General features: G+C 41.4%; 1 long non-coding RNA gene across 11 annotated transcripts in view; it reads right to left on the bottom strand.

The window, feature by feature from the left end:
- Positions 1-18,261, bottom strand: part of LOC310902288 — a 455,554-nt gene that overhangs the window by 75,609 nt on the left and 361,684 nt on the right. For 2 of the 11 annotated variants that reach the window (XR_014586615.1, XR_014586618.1), the window contains exons 3-4: positions 15,374-15,426; positions 12,888-12,941 (exon numbers count right to left, since the gene is read on the bottom strand). The exons of 5 other annotated variants lie outside the window; for them this stretch is intronic. This is a non-coding gene — a long non-coding RNA (uncharacterized lncRNA). Of the gene's footprint in view, positions 1-12,887; positions 12,942-13,351; positions 13,610-15,373; positions 15,427-18,261 lie in introns of those variants that run through there. 4 more of the 11 variants (XR_014586620.1, XR_014586623.1, XR_014586621.1 and 1 more) reach the window with 4 other exon arrangements.

The raw sequence follows: 18,261 nt of genomic DNA, 5'->3' as shown, positions 1-18,261 counted from the left end.
GCAGCAGAGTCACTGTCTTCAAGTAATTTGGGGCCTAATTTTGTTCCATATATACTTACTTTACCTGTCTCTGTGAAGCTGCTAACATGATCTCTAGTTTTGTTCTTACTTGGAAATTTCTGCTGATTAAGAGACTTCAATAACTACACCCCCCCTCACCCTGTAGCTTCTGTCCTACAGATAAAAAATTGAAATCTGCTCAACATTCACTTAGGCATTTTATTCACAACTCTACTACTCTTTAGCAGGTAATTAGATGTAAAACAATAAAGGCTGCTCATCTGGCTGAAGTGAGGAAAACATTATACTAAACAGTAAGGGATGATTAGCTTCCTGAATCTCAATAAAGGATACAAGCAGAGAAAGTCAGCTTTTAAAAACAAAACAAAACAAAAAAATCAGGACAGACAGTATCATCATGATATATAGTTACATCTTTAACATAAAGAGGTAAACCACAAGGTAATACATCATATTAGACTGAAGATGGTTTAAAAACACTTGCTCTTTTATCCTTAATATAACATTCACTTACTAGATAACCCCCAGCAGAGACTCTCTCCTTTACAATGTGAAAACTCATTCCATAACTGTACCCCAAACAGGACTGTAACCCCATGCTGTTTTGATCAGCCTCCTCGCTAGCCAAAAATTTCATCTGATTTCCAGAGGAACACATTTGCTCATAGGAGACCAAGTCACATCTCATGCTCTGACAAGGACAGTTGCATTGCTGGAACCCGCTAAGCAAGTGACAGCCAACAACTGCTACCAGCAAGACTCCCTTTTAGGGTGGTCACACCAGCTCACTGAACTACAGCAGGCAAACTGAAAACCTGGTGTTTTGAGGGCACCAGGACAGCTGGGGGCCTGATGCAGCAAACTGGAGAAAAGATGACAGGGGTTAATCTTTATATACCTCAATCCACATTAGCTATGCCAAAAGCATAAAACTGAACTGGCTGAGATTACATTTAGGCCATCTCCAGCCGATTTTCCAACCCTGCCCCATTTGAACATGGGGTTTGATTCAATCAGAAGTGTTTTTAGAGCTAGCTAGGTTATATATTTGCTGTCCCTAGCTGTTCATTTCTGCCCCTACGCTCTGCCTCACACCAGCACAAGCATTTGTGCAGCTGATTTTCCTCAGTTCTCTTTGCAGTGCAATCTGGGTGAAAGTTAAGAGGAGAAATGGGGGTGTTTTGGACAAATCACTTTGCTGAATAAATTCACTCTACATATGTGAGAAGGAAGAGGGAAAAAGAAAAAAAAAGAGCAGTGGTAGAAGATACCTAAATTCTGCCAGACTGCAAATGGAAAGGTCTTTCTGGTGTTCTCCCACATGGAATATTCCCAATTCACAGCAAGAGTCAGCCTGCAAGCACCAAGTCCTGAAGCATCACTCCCTTCAGAAGGTGCTGAAGACTTTCCCCCCATGAGCCCACCTGAAGGGGTGGTCATCACTGCAGCTGCAAGCTGGCTACTGACAGCCCCTGTATCTGGGGCAGGAAGGCAGAGCACAGCCCCACCAGCATCAGCAGTGCCGCCACACATGGAGCGTGCAGGGGTGCCTGCACTGGTACCTGTTCCGGGTCTGGCTTAGTGTAAGGGGAGGGAAAGATTAATCCTAGAGTTCTTCTAGCTTCATCCACCTGCATGAGCTTCCCCCGGTTAATGAACGGCGTATGTAGCAGCAAAATACAACAAAATGCTGAATTCAAACGCTTGTGCTCCTAACCCACTCACATAGCATTATCTGAAAGACCCTGCAGCAGTTCACTAGGTATCCATCCTAATCCCTGGGTGATGGGATGCAGGGGCACTTCAGTGGTGGAGTAAGTCCTTTCTGCCCTTTGCCCGTCTTTCACTTTTTGCCTCTACCCTAAAGATCTGATTTCTGCTGCTTGAAAACATGACTGCAATAAGGCAGTGTTTTCCTTCAACTAAAATTCATTTTAAAAACAATTCTCTGTATGTAAACTCTAGCTAGATTTATTTTTCTATTATAAATTGAAGTTTACTCTTGGCAGATGATGAGGGAGAACTGGCTTAGTGGAAAGCAAAGATATATTCCTCCCCTGACTTGTTTTGTCCGGTCACTTTCCTCCATTTGCCAGAAATTACAAAGCGATCGACTTCAAAGGCACCACACATTGCGAGCCAGAGACTGACTTGTGAGCCTGCTTGCCTTGGGTGCAGGCGCTGGCTGCAGTGAGTGCTGTGGCTGCACACTGGGGCAGGCACGGCTGCACCTCTGCTAGCAGCCCTCTGACACCTGAGGAAACAGCAATTCCCTGCTGGCTGGGCTCCTTTAAACCCCGCGATACACAGAGCGAACGCTTTCCTATTGACATAAAAAATTCCTCTTTAGCACTAAGTATTGTTAATAAGCAGCCGCAGGATCTGGGGCCACGCTGCAGGCTCGTGTGTGTACGGACTGCCAGCAGTCCCGGCGCTGCAGCTGGGTGGGTGCCCCTGGGGACGCTGACACTGCCTGCCCTGACCCAGGGACCACCACAACCGCTGCCATGACCTGGAGCACGGGGTGCTGGTGTGCAATTAAGGCAGGCTCATGACGTGCCTCTCCCTGCTCCCCACCCTTGGCACGCACTTCTGCTGCTTCCCCTTGAGCCAAGCCTCGCACTTCTCTAACCCCACGGTGAACCTGCTCAGAGCGCGGAACTGGCAGGACAGCTTACCCTGCCACATGAACAAACAAAGCCCTGGTCAGCTTTCTGCCAGATGTCCTCCCTCCCTCCACCACTTGTGCTGATCGCCGGCACAGCAGCGGCCAGCCAAGGGGCAAGCACAGTGGTGCGCTCGGCGTTAGGTCAGGCACATGTTGCTGGCACTCATCACTGGGTCAGCCTGGTTAAAACACCACACCGCATCCTGATGAGTCTGACATTCTTGATAGCCTGCCTTTGTCCCAGTGGGAGTATGGCCAAACATGGCCTTGACCACCACAGAGGTGCTCCAGAGCAAGGCTTCCAGCAGTGACAGCTGCCCTCACAGTACTTCCACCTGTAGAGCTCATTAAAGCTGGTAGGTGAGCTCGTACTCCTCTTGCTTTCTAAGCAGGAGGGAAAAATAAGAGTCCCTTTAATGAGTGAGAGGGTTAGAAATAAGGAGACCCTGACATAAGACTGTAGATGCCGCAGTAAGGCCTGTTTGGAAAGCCCTTATAAGTGACTAACTTCCCATCCGGAATTTCTACAGTTGTATTGGTGCCCACAGGAGTGATTTTAGAGGGAGACAAGAGGCAGCCAGGAAGGGGAGAAAAGTAACAGCCAGGAACATGACCCCAGGGAGGGCAGGAAGGGGGAGCTCTGTAACATGAAGCTATCTGAGAAGACAAGCATGGACCTAAGACTAACCTTTTGGGAAACAGGACTGTAGTTTTAGTCAATGAACAGAGCCACAGTAGAGATGCATCCCCTGTATGCATGCAGTCCTCTCTTCTCTGTTTAGCAGGCGTGCTTAGGTCAGGAGCTCTCCGCCATTTCGGACTCAATCAGTTAGCCCGGTGCTGGTACTGGGGAGACTGTTCCCATGTCTTGTAACCCTGCACATTCCCCAGGCTGTAAACAGCACAGGTCCTGTAGATAGATCCTGGCATTTCACAACCACAGCAGAAAGCAACTCTTTCTGTTCTCCATCCAAGGAAAGTTGAGGCTTCCCCCCTCCACCTTTTTCTCTTTCCCCCTTTTTTTTTTTTTTTAAATGCAAGTAGTTTGTGCTAAGCAGCTGTCATTATTTCAAATGGAAAGTGTGATCAGTGGGACTGGTTAGTAACTGCTGTTGTCCAGTTTGACTGTTATCGTATTATCTAGCCATAATGCCTGCAAATGACACGGACACAAATATGACTTTTGACAAAGTATTGTATTCATCTGAGCTCTTGAATGGTAGCAGCACCAAAACAGAGGTTTTCTGTCTCTCCGTGAAAGAAGGGAGGAAAGAAATAGGGGGGCGGGAGGGGGGAAGTGACTGTAAGATCTCTCTTTTCCACCCTGACAATTTTGTGTGTGTGAACTACAGTAGCTTTTTGTATTCTTGAAAACTGGCCACTCCTAACCGATGAGCTCAGAGCTGCTTGAGTCCTGAGGAGACAGGGCAGAAACTCAGCAACAGCAAATCAGCATAGCTGCACTGAAGCAGTGTGCAGTGGTGATTTATGCCAGCTCTGAGTCTAGTTTCATCCTGTTTAAGGACACAGCTTATTCCAGTAAAGAACCTCACTCAGCTTACAGGCAGAGGATGAAGCAGCATTTAACTGGAGGGAAAAAACAAAACACAGACACTTGCAAATGCAGAGGAAAAAGCCCTGGACTAGAAAGGTTTTTAGTAAAGAAGCTACTGTTTACACCAGTACACTACTCCTAAGAATTTTTCAGAAGCCACACAGGCCAGGATTGCATTTGCTTGCTTCATGGAGGGAGTATAAAAATGCACGCCCAGGAACAGCAGTAAAGGCACATCTCCTCAGACAGCAAAATGCCTTCTGGAGCTCATTAGTACTGGTAGAGTGAGCAATACAGGGTGGAGTGACTGCAGATATCTACATCTACTGAAGAGGTGCAGTGCATTTTTCCCCGTGGGAGGAAAGCAATACATGGAAGTCGACCCTCCTCTCATCAGCTGCCTGCTGCCCTTCCCTTTGGAAGGCACACCTCATTATCAGTTCCAGCTCCCCCTTCCCAAACTGCATGCGCTGCAGTCTCTACAGATGCCATGTAGCACATCTTCGGGAAAGATATACTCACTTGTATTGTTCAAGTGATATTAACTGTATGTGCTCATTGCACTCGAAGAACCCTTTCTTGGATCAACTATCCCATTATTACAGACATCAGTAGGACTGTAACATTTTATCATTCTTTCCTGTGCTTCAATTTCATTTTGTACTCATTATGGCTGGTACAGATGTTTGCACAGAATCCAGAAGGCCGCAGTTAGTTCTCATTTTGCTCACTACAGTTATATTTGGATTACTACCTGTTCTAGAAGAAAACATAACTTTTTTTTCTGCTTGCCTTTTCCTTCTCCTATTCCAGACGTTGGCATTGATTTAAATATGGTACAGCTCAGAGTTGAAAGGGTGTAGATTTATTTTTCCAATACTCTAGAAATTAGTTTGCCTCTCAGAACTACTACATGCAACTCCTACTGCTGCTCAGTTATTATTCACCAAAGCACACAAAACATACAGAAACAGATGATACCAAATAATCCAGTTAGTAAAAAAAAATAAAATAAAAATCAAAAGAACAACAACAATAAAGCCATGTCACTTAGTTCTAGCTCAAAGAAGATCCTATTCATACCTGGGCAACAATGCATTTCACATTGCTACACTGCAAGGACTTTATGCACCTACACCACGATGCAGCATACCCCCACCATGTACTTGCAACAGCATGCTAAAAGGCAGCCATAACAAACATAACACTTGGAGAAGCCAGCTTCTTGAGCAAGTCACTTGCCAACATGTGGCAATCCTGTTTACCTGGATTTTAAAAAGCCATTTTGGAGTTGTTCAAGTTAGTTGGACTGGCTGAAATATTCTAAAGCAGGAGGAGTTCCTATATGGAAATGTTCCTTAACTGAAACGGAAACTTTTCCCCCCAGGGACAGTAAACATTTGTTCAAGGTGGGAGCGGTAATTAAACAATTTTGCAAACATTCCAAACATGTTCAGAAATTACATGAATTGAGACAAAAAGACTGTCAAATAAGTCTGACATTATAAAAGCTAAAGTTATTCTATAGTATAAGCTGACCTGGAAAGGTAGGTTGGAAAAGATATCACCACGTCTTTGAAAGATTCAACTTTTCGTTCTAATTTAGAATGAAAATAAACAAAATATGGAGCACTCAGAGTAATGATTTTGTCTCTTGACTGTTAATTAGCTTTTAAGGCCACTGCATTTTTGCTCCATGACTGATCCTCTGAATAGCCTTGTACAAGTCACTTATCCTCTTTATGCCTCAGAGCACATACAGCTGAGAGAGATATACGCTAGCTATAACCATATGTCTTTATGCCAGCGCAACGCAGTGTCAGCTGAGTATTATCTTATTCTACCTACACTGAGTACATCCATGCAGATTTTGCTTACCTAGACAAGTCCCCCATTTGCAATTTGTAATAAGAGGTGTAAGGAACATTTACTGGAACTGGTCAAAGTTTAGAGGAATAATCCCCACTCCTCCCCCCAAACAGCAGTCATCATTTCTCCATCTCACAAGTTATCACTGGGGCCAGAGCCTGTGCTGCTAACGGCAATAAGTAATTTTTCTCAAATATCTGAGGTACTGCTTTCAATAGCACAGGATTTTGTGATCTCCTTTTCTGAGGCAGGAGGAAAAAAAAAAATCAATACCTGTTTTTCATGCAATAGGAGGGAGATGTGATGGAAAGGGTAAACACTCCAAAAAGGCCCTAGGGAGGGCAGGGAACATATGGACGTGGGCAGCAGCCACAGTGGGTAAGGGACTGAGCAGTAAGGCCATTTAAATGACATTTTCAGGTGCATTGTTTTCTGCTGCCTCTGGGATTGCGAAGTTGCTGCAGCTCCATCTCTGCAGCTAAAACACACCCTGTAGTTATGACACCTCCCTTCTGGGGAAGCTGCAGGCTTAGACGAGCTTCCCTGCTTGACTGAAGACCTTTCCTACTAACTAGAGATCTATATACGTGTTAGCAACTGCACCACCCTGAAAGCACTTCATCTATTAACAGCAAAGCACTAGAGGAGATTCCTGTACACAAATACAAAGTCAAGAAGATTATGTTTAGCACACGTTAGGATACCTGACATTAACTACAGCGTGTTTACACAGACTATCTTCCCACAGCTTGCCTGCTGTAAATGCCTTTGCTGAAGTGGCAGGTTTCCATTCCACGGCTGCCTGATAGAGATGTGAGCAGAAGAGGCTCTTGAAGCTGCAGCTCTGTGCTAGCCATATGTTACTTGCAGATGCAGAAGACTTACCTATTAAAATTCAGAGCAGCTGTGTTCAATGATAAAATGATAACTACATAGGACTAGTAGCAGCTCATTCTCCCGGGAGCTAAGCCACCATCATCTATACGAGGCAGAACAGTGACCTAAAGGAAAAGTCACAGGCAGCCAGAGGAAGGACAAAATCCCAGGAAGTGGTTTTGGTTGCAACATTTATTCGGGTCAGCTCAAGAGGTGAGCACTCCTTGAAGGAAGTGTATGCTCCACAAGGTCAGACTTACTCTAGCACACCCTCAGCAACTTCTTCACTCTGTATGCACAGAACACTCCCTTTACAGGCTGCCATTCCTATTTGAAGCCTACCCTGTTCAGTTTCAGCCTCAGCTCAGCACCCACGGTTGAACCAGTGACTGATCCTCCACAGCTGTACAAGCAGCTAACCAAGGTCTTTCACTTGAATTCTGCTACTCCTCACTACAACTGGAGCTGAAATATGAGATAACATCAAAAGATTCCAGCCTGGATTTGAAATCTTTGTCTTCAGGCTGTTGCTGACTTGCTGGGCTTGGATTCAGACCACTCGAGAAGTCAGTAGCCAACCGCTCACTTCAGATCTAGATTTCGAGTTCCCTCACCAAACTCCCAATGTGTCTGAATACACTGTCCTTGCACATTTTACTCAGTCACCTCTAACATGCTGCCTTTCACCATGACAACAGGTCTCTGGGGGCGTTTGCCAGTGACACAGAATTTGCCCGTACTTTGCTCTTGCAGTTGCGGTTGCCCTTTCCACTGGGCCAACAAGAGGGTGCTGTGTAGGCCTCCTGACCCTTTTGTGCTGGGCTCTGCACCCTACACTTCTGATCCATCTTCTCGAGTGGTATTTTCATTAAGGATTCAGATCCATTAGTGGAAAGAGGCTAGGGCCATAATGCATCTTCAACATATGTATTTTTTTGTGAAGAGTTATGTAATTCCTTGTAATTCTTCAATTTGCAGTAGTTAAGTCCTGAAAGAAAGCCATTCAGGCTTACTCAGCAAGTGTAGCTGGTGTTCCCAAACTGAATCCTCTCACCAACAGAGTTGCTCACATCCATGGTGGTGGGCACATGTCAGCCTGCAGGCACAGAGCAGCTCATGAACTCAGCATGGAGAGGTACATGGGCATGGGCTGCCAGAGCTGGGCGGGTAAGCAAGAAGCTCTATTTTTTATGCCACAGCAGAAGTCAGTGCTGTCACATCTGGCAATTGTAGTGATTACTGTTGGTGTTCTCCTTGGGCAGAGAGTCCAGAGGGGGGGTAGCAAAAAGGCAGGATGAGTCCTCATTCTTCCTCCCTGCTTGGCATGGTATGGACTGCCATGCCCAAATGCACAGAGCAGCTCCAGCTAGTTTTGTGCAAGACCTACGCTCTCCTGCTGGGGGAGGTCGCTGCTGTTCTCCCACAGATGCTTTCAGACTGTGCCTGGAGAACTCTAAGTCACTGTCAGCAGGCGTTTGATCAGGATTTAGTCAAGTGCAAAGCTAAAGTCTGGGAAATGACATCTTTACTGTAGATTTTCCCCACATGCTGGACTTCTGCAGTCCCTGACATAAACACAGAAAGCTTCAAGATATGCAATTAAGGATGAATGGGCTGCTCTGGACACAAGACTATACCCAGGAATATTTTACATGGAGGGCTATTGTCTTTGTAAAATCTCTTCTTAAAACGTGAGGTCAGACTTGCAATTCTGCCTTCATATAAATACGTACTGTTGTCACAGGGCTTCTAAATGATAACCTAGGTCTTCCCTAAACAATACTACCACTAAAACAAAACGCCACACCATCTTCTGCATCAATTTATACACTGATGTCTGGCATTAGTTTCAGATGAAACCCAGGCTTTGTTTGTTAGTCAGTGCCTGCCAGTAACAGAGTTGTAATTAGTAACTAGGAACAAAGTTACATCTGCTCAGGAATGTAGAAACCAACCGAACCAAGGTGAACAAGATCCTTGCAACTACACTATGACCAGCACAGCAGATGACATCAGCACAAGTCAAAGCCAACACAAGTAGGTGCATACTGGGAACTCTACCAGAACACCCAACAATGCCCCAGCTGCTAACTTTTAGCAGTTCTTACATCTGATGACAGCTCCAATCGTGCCCATTTGCAGCTAGAGCTTACTAGCAGTTTGTGTCTGTCATTGTGAGGCACAACAATTTCCCCAGTTTATACTCTTAAGCAGTTCTCCAGATCTCCTAGCTGTTGAGGAAACTAAGGACAGTGATCAATTCTAGTCCTTTCTCTACTTTGGAAAATGCCATATCCAGTTTTCATCCCTATAGCTGATTTCTCCACATTTGCCCTGTCCCCTCAGATTTTACCAGCCCATATACTATTTCACTTCTATCCCCCCACCTCCTGCAAATCCAGTGCATTCTGAAGCCTGTCTCATGTGGGGCCTTGTGCCAATACACAGACTGACAACAAAAACACTATGGCTTTTTGGTTTTCACAGAAAGCTTCATCACTTCACTCTGCCTTTACCAAAGAAACAAACAAACAAGGCTTCACCTGTGGTTTACGAAAAGTGGCCCAGTACTGTCGCTCATGCAGTGAGCCACCATCAGTTCAGAGAAACTGTGAAGAAAGAGCAACACAGAACAGTTTAAAGGACCGAAATGTGCATTTAAAACAAGGAGAGCAATGAAGAGGCTATCTGAGTAAGTAATTAGGGCTACTCATAACAGATCCTGATTCCAGTTTGTATTGAACTCATATTTAGCACACTTGCCAGAAAAAAAAAGCATCAATTTCTAATGGTCTGAGAAAATTCCACTCACTGTTAAACATTATGTTCACAAGGTCTTTTGCTTTGCAAAATTGGTGATGTTTGCCCCTCTTTGCACTATTGAGAACAACGGCCTGAGAAACACTTTTTTTTTTTACATTAAAATAATAGCTTCGAAGGCAGAAACACAATACATCTCAAAACTGAGAAATCTGTAACATCTAGAGCAAGCTACATGTACTTAAGGACTACTGTCTGCAAGAGCGGGTCATTTTTGTTGAACTAAATGAATAGGAACTTCTTAAAATTATATATATATTTTAAATTAAAAGCAGGTCCCATGTAGAAGGATTCCCTATTTTTTATTTTTATTTTTTTGAGATACATTGAATATGAATATGAAATTTAGAGGCAGCAGAGTGGGAGGAAAGATGGGACAGTTAGCCTTGCTCCTAAAACATAAATACACAGAAGAAAGAAGAAAAAAAAAAGAAGTGCACCAATTATTTCTGTTTGCCTTCTCTTATTTTGTATTCTTGCTCAGGGACTTTCCTAGTAGACAGTGCTAGAGATAGAAACGTCTTTAAAAATGATAAGCATAAGGTGCAATGAGGCAGCAACCTCACAGTTCCAGAATACAATTACATAAAGCAAACCTAATATAAATCGTTACATAATCAGTGAAAATGGGAAAGGTTTAAATTGTAAGTGAAGCAAAGAGTGAAAGAGCTTGGATTAATGAAGTACCGATGTTTACTAAACCTAGCTATTTACTAGTGCCTTAATGTGTTTTTATATCACTTAAGAGGTGACTTTTTCTCCAACTATCACGCTTGTTTTTGGTGTAGATTTACTAACATCACCAATAACTACTTTTTTTTTTTTAATATACAAAACCCACTATTTTTTCATGAACCTCTGAAATAGGTCCAAGTTCTATAATTAGAAAACTAGCTCTCACTGTTGATTATAGTTCCATTCTATTTTACAAGTTCCACAGAAGAAAATCCATGTCTTCAGGGAGGACAAGAAAAGAAAGACTCATTTTTTTTCCTGATCAGAGGGTTCTGGACACAGTCATAAGATCTGGTAGTTTGGATACAGACGAGTCCGGAAGCAAGTTTTTTCACTTGCTCCTGGAAGTAGTCTGCACGTTCAGAAGTACAAATTTAGTACTGACACACAGATGATGCAGCTGATTTTCCATTACCCACTGTTACTGGACAGTAGGGTTGTGTGGAATTAAAAGTAATAAGCTCTGCCGGAATTTGGGTAAGTTAACCTCAACATGAATGCCCACAATTGCAAGCTCCTGAAAGAGACCAACAGCCAAGTGGCCTCATCTAGCCCTGCTTCTCCTTTTCCTTGCTCAAGGTTGAAACAATACTTTGTTATCACACAGGGTTAGGAGCAGAGGACAAGGTGCAGCTACAGAACAGAGAGAGAGACCTGTATTATGGAACTGTTAAGCCACACGCACTGAGCACAGGATGTAGCATGGCTGACTGTTTTCCTCTTAACAAGGAATACAATTCTTTCGTAAAGAACACTTGGATCAGCCAACAGTAATAAACTCACAGAAAACCTTGATGGATCACCAACACTGCCCTCGTTCACTGAAACAATAGGGCATGCTACAGACCCTCAGATGAAAGCCGAGCAGATTTTGACAATGTCATATGAGCCAGTATCAGGTTCCTAGGCAGTGGTCAGGCTCCCAAATCTCAGCCAAATCACGCACATCTGGCTTTTCAGATCTCACTCAGCCAGAAGACTCCCTTCCCCTAGACAAGTAGCACCAGTAAAAATACATCTCCTCAGGACTTAAAGTCAAACTAAAATAATTGTGTGCTGCCAGACTTCAGTGCAGAGGATGAAGGAGACAGAAAAAAAAAAAGACAATACCCCCACTGCACGCACACAAGTGAGCCTCACCAATCAGTATTTCCCCCCGCCCCCCAGCAGCTTTGTGCTAGGAAAACATTGTTTCTTACATGGACTTTGCTGTGTGCAATTAAATTCCTTTTTGAGAGCTTTATTCAAACAGAAATGCTATTCTCAGTAACACATTGTGGGAGAAGTATCTTATATTTCAGTTTTTCTTGTATTTGTACTTGATCTTAGCCCTGTACAGTAGCCTGTGTTTGCACTAAGAGTGGCTGGCAGTTCTGTTTGGATTGTTGTGTCTCTACACAAATCACAGAGCATATAGCTGTTCGCTGACCTGACTATGCACATAAATGCTGTCAGACACAGAGAGTATTTGTTGATTCAGAAATAGGCTTATTAACCCATATGACAAAGCCTACGCACACAGCAGAGGGTGCTAAGGCAACTGACAGGTATCTAGGTGTCACAGAAGAATACAGAGATCTATTCTCTAAATAAATGGCTTTAAATCACAAGTTAGGTGTTCCACAAACTTCCCCACCTGTAAGAACATCAACTGGTGAACACTCTAGCTTCATGAGTTTAGAGAAAAAAATGTTCATTATGAGGCATTAAAGATGCAGCGATATTATTGAAACCCTAAAGGCAGGTAAGATCAATTTTACTCTTGCATGCAATGCTGAAGTCTCTGTAAATCACAGTTGCACATCCTACACCACACTGAACCCTTTGAACTGGTGCATGCAGACTTCAAATTAATGCAAGTACTGATTTGCACAGGTGCAGCAGATCTGCTCCATGAGCATAAGGCTGAAGTCCACACAGCTGGGGCTATAACCATGTTTTATTAACTCTTGGAAAGAGTTTTACATCTAAATAAGAACAAATGTAAGGCTGAAGATGCAGTAGCAGTAACAAATCCTTCATACTATGAGTTCTGGACTCTCTTCTGCACCATCACACAGCTTGGCGTCTACAGACCTGTACAACTCCTGGTGCCTGCTCTTACAAACATATCCTGAAGACGTAACTGAAGACAAGCTCCATATGAGCATTAGTATGATTCAACAGTACAGATAGGAAAAAGCATTTGCCCCTATATTTCAACTTCTAACATTGTTATGAAAGCTATCAAGTCACAGATAATAGGAAGAGAAAATTTAATTAAGCACTACAAGTTTAGCCAGTTCTAAGTAGATTTATGGTCAACAACATATTTTTTGTCCACAGATAGCACTACTAACTTACTTCACACAGCCTACGTTGATACAGCACGTGGTGCTTCTCCTGATGTCAGCAAACCTCTCAATTGAGTACAAGAACACATTCAATAAAAAAATCAAGCAAGAAACCTCTACCTCTCACAGAAAGGGTTCACATCTGTTTCCACTGAGATACAGCCACCTCAGAGATGGCAAACAAAGCCTGTTCAACAGAGTGCATCAAGGTTAAGCAACAGCTTAAGAGAAGAAATAAGAAGACTTTGACTTGCTGCCACCTTCTAGTTTACTTTTTCAGCCAGATCTGCATCAGCCAAATTTCTTTCAAGCTTAAAAAAAAAACAAAAAACAACAAAACACATGTAACAACGCAAAACATTCTACAAAAACTATCACAACCAAATACATCATCAACCCTACTAGAAAAGCACCAAATAAAATAACAATTGACACAAACAGTTCATTGAGATACATAGAAATCACATTACTTACAGCCTTTGCAGCCCTCCACCTTCTACAGCAGAGTGGTTTACAATTAAAACTATATATTTTAACAAAGTTTGCCATTTGTGTTAAAATATCTTTTCAGGTTTATACCCTACCTTCAAAGTTGTGATGACTAAAGTACTCCAACTCCCTGCCTAATACTACATGGCTCTGAAGAGCAAGTAAGCTGTGTCATCACTCTCACAGTCAGGGTAAACTCACAACATCTGGCTAAGCAATAAGATATTCTCCCATCAGAACCTCATCATGCAAAGCTCTTGCAATTAAGCCAATCTGTTTTACCTCGATACAGCTGTAGCTCAGCCCTACAGCCCTACAGCCATAACCCTTTCTTGTTTGTATTCTGTTGGTGGTTCTTACTTATACAACGTAAATATCCATTTTGTATTTGATGAGGATACTTATTTTTGTGAAGGGATGGGATCAGTTTTAGGTAGCAGTAAAAACAGTGAAATGAGCACAGAGGCTGAAAAGCATATATTAGAAAGGCATGCTGAAGACTGTAAAACCAAGTACTTTAAAGTTATCAAATTCTAGAATTAAATCTGCTTATGCAACTTTTTTGTTTTGGCTTTCTTGTGGATATATATTTTGATACAGTCTTTAATTACATGATCACATTTTTTTTTTTCCTTTCTCCTGGACCCCTGTACCTTTCCCTGCATAAAAGAAAATGTTTGCTTAACAAGAAGTTACACAATCATCTTTTTTTTTTTTTTTCTTGTCTATATTACTCAGTATCTGGTTCATGCCTTACCATAACGTAGCCCTGCTCTGAGGCCAGATTTATTAATTTTATTCTGAGATGTTCTGTCTTGCTTATTACACTGGTATCCAGATCCCACTGACAAAAAGGATTTTAGTTTTACAACATGTCCCTGGTATGAGAGGGAATGAGCCAGATTCTGCAGATGCAAACGTGGGACAAGAATTGGTAAAGCATAGAAATGTAAAAGTGTGATATATTTTATTTTGTGATGTGTATACACTAATTTTTTCATTCCTTTTTCTTGATGACTCAGTTCACAGGCACTGTTTTCACAGATTAAAGCAGAAGGTGGTAAGCAAAGAAGTCCATGTGACCATCTGAATATTGAAAGCAAAGTTTCAAATAGGCCAAATGTTACTGTGGTGTCACTCATATTTTACAAACAGAAAACACAATTAAAAGCCAATTTAGGTAAATCAGTGCAATCTACTGTGTATACACATGACTACAGTGGTAAAGTGGCCTTCAGTATTTTTGATACTTCTGTGACAGCCAATTTAATGTTTTTTTTTAATTTTCACCTCAGCTTTTATTTCAGACCACGATAAGGAAATGTCAAATCACTGCTAAGGATCTCCATTACCAAAATACAGTTAAAAATATTGCATAATCAAGCTAAATTGACGTGACTTCATGTACACCCTGTAAGATCATTTACTTTCAGAAGTCTCTTAGATCAACTATCAGGTTCACACATAACGTATTCAAAAAAAGCTGTTCCTCTTCTGCCTTTGATCATTGCTGTATCACTTAAATCTATCTATTGAGCCCATAGTTCATTTATTGTCCTGGTAAAGCTGGGTTCTGATATGAGACTATTGCCAATATATCAATCAGCATGTTCCTGTTCCAAGTTCGTTTGGTGTAGATGTTATTGGAAGCTTCAGTCTCATGGGATCAGAAGTTCACCTCAGCATTGCATTATATACCTGCAGACTAGTACGCTGCAGTTCAAGCCAGACTCTTTAAGATTTGTGTTTGACACAGCCCTTGATAAATAGGAGGCTGCCAGAAAGAGCCCAGCTGAACACAACAATTGCTAGTAAGGTAGGAGATGGCAGAGGTTTATGGGAATATTTTCATGTCCTTTATCAATCTGGTTCACCTCCCTGTTGCTGAACATTAAGACTGGCTTTAGTCACTACTGAGCTAGATGGTGTTATATCGATCCAAAATCAGCGGCCTGGAGCTTTTCCTTAAATATCAGTTAAGTACCACAACAATGTTTTCATCCGTACCTTTAGTCCTCATTCTTCTGAAGCAGACAGTAACAGTTTTCAGGAAAATGTCCCTTGGGTAATGGAAAAAGAGGAAATAACTTCTGTAATTAAGGGTGGTACAGTTTCAAAGTTAATGGTAAATAAAGGTGCTTATGCGATACTTTCAAACCCAAAGATTCTTTGTGTTTTGACCTCTCATGCTTATCTAGTCACAATCTTCATTAAATTTGTTTTTAAATGAAGCAATGGAATCATGAGAAAAAATATAATGCACAAGTACATTACAGAAGGAGCAGGTAGATAGATGGACCAAAGGACAAGGGCTCAGAAAGCAAAACTTCCGTCTTGCCACTCACTTCCCCTTTCCTGCTGCTTCCTTTCACATTTCTTGGGTTTCTCTGTTCCCATGTCTGAATATTCATTTCAAAGTTGACTGATGTTGGACTCTGATGCAGTTGACATGTTTTAGATCCAGCACTTGAGGAGTAAGCTGCATTTAGGCAAAGTATAATCAGGGATAACTCCATGTAAGCCCACAGTAATTACAGGTGAGCTTGACTTGGCCAGCTATCTTTAATTTAATGAATTACGGGCATAAAAGGTGAAGTCATGCAATTTCCAGTGCACTGATTTATTAACAAAGGCAAGCAAGTCAAAGCCCACTAAATGTCATAACTGCTTATTGTTTTAAACATCAAGTGGCAACATCCACATCCATAATGAATTCCATATCTGTGTTTAAGTACTCATATGGTAGTAACATAAAGCTTATGAGAAGGATTTTAAGAAAACCATTTAAAGCTGCCAGACTCTGGGAGCTAAAATAGCAAGGAAAATTCACTGCCTCACAACACAACTTGTTATACAATTAATTTGATCTAGAAATAGAGTATTTACAGGGTAATTTGCAATACGTAAACTGTTAAGCACAAAATGGCACTCTTTAAGTCATTAAACACAATTCACCTTCATTACAGGCACAGTTGGGATCCAGGGATTTCTTTTTGTGAGTGTGTGAGCCAGAAAAAAAAAAAGAAAAAAAAAAAGGCTGTTGTCAGGAAGATTACTTCTGTATAATTTAATCAAGTCTAATACTAAGTATAAGCGATCAAAATGATGTTTGATCAACACAAGTCACAAAATACTCCTCTTCAACAAGACTCTGATATAAGTTAAGCTTACTAATGCATCCAGGAATTCACTTTTAAAGTGTAACTTTTGGAGCACAAAGCAGTTAATGTGATCACAGTCAACTAGCAATTAGGTTTCATCAGGACTGATATAATGGTATTTTCCTTCATGGAAGATAAACTGTTGGTTAAGGAACTATATCATTGTTTCGCATGCTCTCTGGTTTTAATAAGTACACAGACTTGAAAAAGCCCCACAGTGGCTGCTTTTTAACATGTTTTAATCAGCCCAACTAGTAATTTTTAAAATGAAGCCTAAGGATACATACAGATTGAACCATTTCACTGTGTGCTTTTAAAGATTTAAATTCAGTTTTTCCTCCTTTGATTTATATACCCACAAAAACAAGCAACATTATCGTAAGTTTTTGAGGCCCTGGTAAGTATAAATCATCTTTCCTCTTGTGAAATCCACACTGTTTCTACCAGCAGAAAGTCTGAATGCAAATATCAACCTGTACAGTCCTGCTGGCAATTTTGAAAAAATGCATGGGCCAATGCACAGATTCATTTGCGTATGAGGTTTCCAATAAAGCTATCCCAAACTGGACAATTGCAAACTATGTATGTGATTTCTCATCTGTGTCTAAAGACAAATTTAATGTTCCCAAGAAACTGTTGTTTTGTACAAACAGCAGAAATTCCAGTGTCAGTACTTTTCTAAAATACCATGGATCTAAGAGTCCTACTGGGGTGGACAACAGGACACAAAACAAAACAAAACAAAAAAAACTAACAAGAAAAGTGGTGGGTTTTAGGCAGCTTCGATAACTTTTTCAAACTTTCCATCTACAGGAAACCACGAAAACCAGATCAAGTTAGCCTCCTGTAAGAATTCAGGAAACTTCCACTCTGAAGTATACAAGGCATAATGAGGAATTAGAATTTTGTTTTCGTGACAAATGTGAAAATAATCACTGTTTTACATTCTTATTTGAAACAAAAATGATCTAGAGAACCTAGAACAAGAAAACTCAAATTCTCAAGTCAGCATTAGATAAAACAATTTCTTGCAAATGAGAGAGACCTGGCAACTGACAACAATTTATATTAAGCAAATAGGATGAACTAACTTCGCATTTCCCAGCACCCAAGACGGCTTAAAAAAAAAATAATATATCCTAACATATGGAGTTATTCATGTATCTAACATTTTCATTTGATGTATAAAAAACGAATAGATTGACCCAGATTTTTTAGAGAGTTCCATGTAAATTAAAATCACAGAAACATAAGACTAGAAGGGATCTCAAGAGAGCACTTAGTCAAACTCCCTGCACGAAGGAAGAATCAAGAATACTTAAATCATCCCTAACATGTTTAAACTGTTCTTAAAAGTGCTGGTTAAGGAGTTTACCACAATGTTGCTACATAATCTGTTGCAATTTATGAATACCCAGTATTCAGAAGTCAAGCCAATTTATTTCTGCTATCATTCATTAGACATTGAGCATAATTATTCTCACCTTAATATCTGGGTAACATTAGAAAGATCTTTATTTCCTGTAAGTCTTCTATTCTCTGTGATAATTAAGCAGTGTTTACTCAAACTTCACTCATGCTTCCTAAACCTCTTACCATTGTAGCTGCTTCCCTTACTGGTTTTTCCAAATGTGTACATCTTTTGCACACGGTGATGTCCAGAATTATGTACCAGCTGAAGTCTCAGCCGTGCTTAACAAAGCAATTGCTACATTTCTACTAGTATACCCCCAA

Source organism: Anser anser (genome assembly GCF_964211835.1).
Source record: "Anser anser genome assembly, chromosome: 7".
Taxonomy (NCBI): domain Eukaryota; kingdom Metazoa; phylum Chordata; class Aves; order Anseriformes; family Anatidae; genus Anser; species Anser anser.
This window is presented reverse-complemented; position numbering and strand designations above follow the sequence as displayed.